The 5000-nt window shown below is 48.1% G+C and overlaps 1 pseudogene; it reads left to right on the forward strand.

Annotated features, from left to right (window-relative positions):
- The window catches only part of LOC121844703, a 35838-nt pseudogene that overhangs the window by 29559 nt on the left and 1279 nt on the right, over positions 1-5000 (forward strand).

Consider the following 5000-nt stretch of genomic DNA (forward strand, 5'->3'; position numbering starts at 1 on the left):
GCCACGCAGTCGTGGGTGAACAGGGAGTACAGGAGAGGGCTCAGAACGCACCCTTGTGGGGCCCCAGTGTTGAGGATCAGCGGGGAGGAGATGTTGTTGCCTACCCTCACCACCTGGGGCGGCCCGTCAGGAAGTCCAGTACCCAGTTGCACAGGGCGGGGGTCGAGACCCAGGGTCTCGAGCTTGATGACGAGCTTGGAGGGTACTATGGTGTTGAATGCCGAGCTGTAGTCGATGAACAGCATTCTCACATAGGTATTCCTCTTGTCCAGATGGGTTAGGGCAGTGTGCAGTGTGGTTGAGATTGCATCGTCTGTGGACCTATTTGGGCGGTAAGCAAATTGGAGTGGGTCAAGGGTGTCAGGTAGGGTGGAGGTGATATGGTCCTTGACTAGTCTCTCAAAGCACTTCATGATGACGGATGTGAGTGCTACGGGCGGTAGTCGTTTAGCTCAGTTACCTTAGCTTTCTTGGGAACAGGAACAATGGTGGCCCTCTTGAAGCATGTGGGAACAGCAGACTGGTATAGGGATTGATTGAATATGTCCGTAAACACACCGGCCAGCTGGTCTGCGCATGCTCTGAGGCGCGGCTGGGGATGCCGTCTGGGCCTGCAGCCTTGCGGGTTAACACGTTTAAATGTCTTACTCACTTCGGCTGCAGTGAAGGAGAGAGACCGCATGTTTTCGTTGCAGGCCGTGTCAGTGGCACTGTATTGTCCTCAAAGCGGGCAAAAAAGTTATTTAGTCTGCCTGGGAGCAAGACATCCTGGTCCGTGACTGGGCTGGGTTTCTTCCTGTAGTCCGTGATTGACTGTAGACCCTGCCACATGCCTCTTGTGTCTGAGCCGTTGAATTGAGATTCTATTTTGTCTCTGTACTGGCGCTTAGCTTGTTTGATAGCCTTGCGGAGGGAATAGCTGCACTGTTTGTATTCAGTCATGTTACCAGACACCTTGCCCTGATTAAAAGCAGTGGTTCGTGCCTTCAGTTTCACACGAATGCTGCCATCAATCCACGGTTTCTGGTTAGGGAATGTTTTAATCGTTGCTAGATCGTTGCCTGGTTTCCTGTGGGTCCTGCCCGATTTCCTGTGGGTCCTGCCTGGTTTCCTGTGGGTCCTGCCTGGTTTCCTGTGGGTCCTGCCTGGTTTTCCTGCCCGATTTCCTGTGGGTCCTGCCTGGTTTCCTGTGGGTCCTGCCTGGTTTCCTGTGGGTCCTGCCTGGTTTCCTGTGGGTCCTGCCTGGTTTCCTGTGGGTCCTGCCCGGTTTCCTGTGGGTCCTGCCTGTAATAGACATTCTAACGGGTGTTTTCTCTCCCTCCTACAGCGGAGAGGATCAGATGTTAAAGAACAGGACCTCAACGACAAACCTCGACGGAACGTCAGCTGGCAGGACAAAGGTGAGTCACTCCCTGAAACACACTGGAAATGAAGTCAGGCCTCAGTGATTTCAATATTCATTCCTTCATAACCTGTGTTCCCAGTTCTCACTCGCTCAAACTATTTCTGTGGGTTCTGGAATCTAGGGCTACGTTCCAATATCCACACTAGTACATTATCTAGGATGCTCAGGCATGACATTGGTTCACACTAGGTAGTATGTAAGTGTGGACACTGGGACAGAGCATAGGAGTTGGTTATAAAAGATAGTTGCTATCATTGATCATGATCGATATTGTTCATGTGTCTATGATGCCCCCGCAGAGCCTCTGAAGGTGCATTGTGGGTACTGTAGTGTTCATGTGTCTGTGATGTACCCTCAGAGCCTGTGAAGGTGCATTGTGGGTACTGTAGAGTTCATGTGTCTGTGATGCCCTCTCAGATCCTGTGGTGGTGCATTGTGGGTACTGTAGTATTCAAATCAAATCAAATTTATTTATATAGCCCTTCGTACATCAGCTGATATCTCAAAGTGCTGTACAGAAACCCAGCCTAAAACCCCAAGCAGCAAGCAATGCAGGTGTAGAAGCACGGTGGCTAGGAAAAACTCCCTAGAAAGGCCAAAACATAGGAAGAAACCTAGAGAGGAACCAGGCTATGTGGGGTGGCCAGTCCTCTTCTGGCTGTGCCGGGTGGAGATTATAACAGAACATGGCCAAGATGTTCAAATGTTCATAAATAATAATAAGGCAGAACAGTTGAAACTGGAGCAGCAGCACGGTCAGGTGGACTGGGGACAGCAAGGAGTCATCATGTCAGGTAGTCCTGGGGCATGGTCCTAGGGCTCAGGTCCTCCGAGAGAGAGAGAGAGAGAGAGAATTAGAGAGAGCATATGTGGGGTGGCCAGTCCTCTTCTGGCTGTGCCGGGTGGAGATTTATAACAGAACATGGCCAAGATGTTCAAATGTTCATAAATGACCAGCATGGTCGAATAATAATAAGGCAGAACAGTTGAAACTGGAGCAGCAGCACGGCCAGGTGGACTGGGGACAGCAAGGAGTCATTATGTCAGGTAGTCCTGGGGCATGGTCCTAGGGCTCAGGTCCTCCGAGAGAGAGAGAGAGAGAGAGAGAGAGAGAGAGAGAAAGAGAGAATTAGAGAACGCACACTTAGATTCACACAGGACACCGAATAGGACAGGAGAGGTACTCCAGATATAACAAACTGACCCTAGCCCCCGACACATTAACTACTGCAGCATAAATACTGGAGGCTGAGACAGGAGGGTCAGGAGACACTGTGGCCCCATCCGAGGACACCCCAGACAGGGCCAAACAGGAAGGATATAACCCCACCCACTTTGCCAAAGCACAGCCCCCACACCACTAGAGGGATATCTTCAACCACCAACTTACCATCCTGAGACAAGGCTGAGTATAGCCCACAAAGATCTCCGCCATGGCACAACCCAAGGGGGCGCCAACCCAGACAGGATGACCACATCAGTGAATCAACCCACTCAGGTGACGCACCCCTTCCAGGGACGGCATGAGAGAGCCCCAGTAAGCCAGTGACTCAGCCCCTGTAATAGGGTTAGAGGCAGAGAATCCCAGTGGGAAGAGGGGAACCGGCCAGGCAGAGACAGCAAGGGCGGTTCGTTGCTCCAGAGCCTTTCCGTTCACCTTCACACTCCTGGGCCAGACTACACTCAATCATATGACCACTGAAGAGATAAGTCTTCAGTAGGACTTAAAGGTTGAGACCGAGTTTGCGTCTCTGACATGAGATAGGTAGGAGCAAGCCCATGTAATGTTTTGTAGGTTAGCAGTAAAACCTTGAAATCAGCCCTTGCTTTGACAGGAAGCCAGTGTAGGGAGGCTAGCACTGGAGTAATATGATCAAATTTTTTGGTTCTAGTCAGGATTCTAGCAGCCGTATTTAGCACCAACTGAAGTTTATTTAGTGCTTTATCCGGGTAGCCGGAAAGTAGAGCATTGCAGTAGTCTAACCTAGAAGTAACAAAAGCATGGATGAATTTTCTGCGTCATTTTTGGACAGAAAGTTTCTGATTTTGCAATGTTACGTAGATGGAAAAAAGCTGTCCTTGAAATGGTCTTGATATGTTCTTCAAAAGAGAGATCAGGGTCCAGAGTAACGCCGAGGTCCTTCACAGTTTTATTTGAGACGACTGTACAACCATTAAGATTAATTGTCAGATTCAACAGAAGATCTCTTTGTTTCTTGGGACCTAGAACAAGCATCTCTGTTTTGTCCGAGTTTAAAAGTAGAAAGTTTGCAGCCATCCACTTCCTTATGTCTGAAACACATGCTTCTAGCGAGGGCAATTTTGGGGCTTCACCATGTTTCATTGAAATGTACAGCTGTGTGTCATCCGCATAGCAGTGAAAGTTAACATTATGTTTTCGAATAACATCCCCAAGAGGTAAAATATATAGTGAAAACAATAGTGGTCCTAAAAAGGAACCTTGAGGAACACCGACATTTACAGTTGATTTGTCAGAGGACAAACCATTCACAGAGACAAACTGATATCTTTCCGACAGATAAGATCTAAACCAGGCCAGAACTTGTCCGTGTAGACCAATTTGGGTTTCCAATCTCTCCAAAAGAATGTGGTGATCGATGGTATCAAAAGCAGCACTAAGGTCTAGGAGCACGAGGACAGATGCAGAGCCTCGGTCCAATGCCATTAAAATTAAAAGGTTTAGAGGCCATGATTATTTTCATCATTGTGTCAAGAGATATATTACTAAAACACTTGAGCGTCTCTCTTGATCCTAGGTCCTGGGAGAGTTGTGCAGACTCAGGACAACTGAGCTTCGAAGGAATACGCAGATTTAAAGAGGAGTCCGTAATTTGCTTTCTAATAATCATAATCTTTTCCTCAAAGAAGTTCATGAATTTATCACTGCTAAAGTGAAAGTCATCCTCTCTTGGGGAATGCTGCTTTTTAGTTAGCTTTGCGACAGTATCAAAAAGGAATTTCGGATTGTTCTTATTTTCCTCAATTAAGTTAGAAAAATAGGATGATCGAGCAGCAGTGAGGGCTCTTCGGTACTGCACGGTACTGTCTTTCCAAGCTAGTCGGAAGACTTCCAGTTTGGTGTGGCGCCATTTCCGTTCCAATTTTCTGGAAGCTTGCTTCAGAGCTCGGGTATTTTCTGTGTACCAGTGAGCTAGTTTCTTATGAGAAATGTTTTTAGTTTTTAGGGGTGCTACTGCATCTAGGGTATTGCGCAAGGTTAATTTGAGTTCCTCAGTTAGGTGGTTAACTGATTTTTGTCCTCTGGTGTCCTTGGGTAGACAGAGGGAGTCTGGAAGGACATCAAGGAATCTTTGTGTTGTCTGTGAATTTATAGCACGACTTTTGATGTTCCTTGGTTGGGGTCTGAGCAGATTATGTGTTCATGTGTCTGTGATGTCCTCTCAGATCCTGTGGTGGTGCATTGTGGGTACTGTAGTGTTCATGTGTCTGTGATGCCCCCTCAGATCCTGTGGTGGTGCATTGTGGGTACTGTGGTGTTCATGTGTCTGTGATGCCCCCTCAGATCCTGTGGTGGTGCCAGTGGAGTCGGAGGATGAGAAGGGGGAACACTTGG

Source organism: Oncorhynchus tshawytscha, unplaced genomic scaffold (assembly GCF_018296145.1).
Source record: "Oncorhynchus tshawytscha isolate Ot180627B unplaced genomic scaffold, Otsh_v2.0 Un_contig_6805_pilon_pilon, whole genome shotgun sequence".
NCBI lineage: Eukaryota > Metazoa > Chordata > Actinopteri > Salmoniformes > Salmonidae > Oncorhynchus > Oncorhynchus tshawytscha.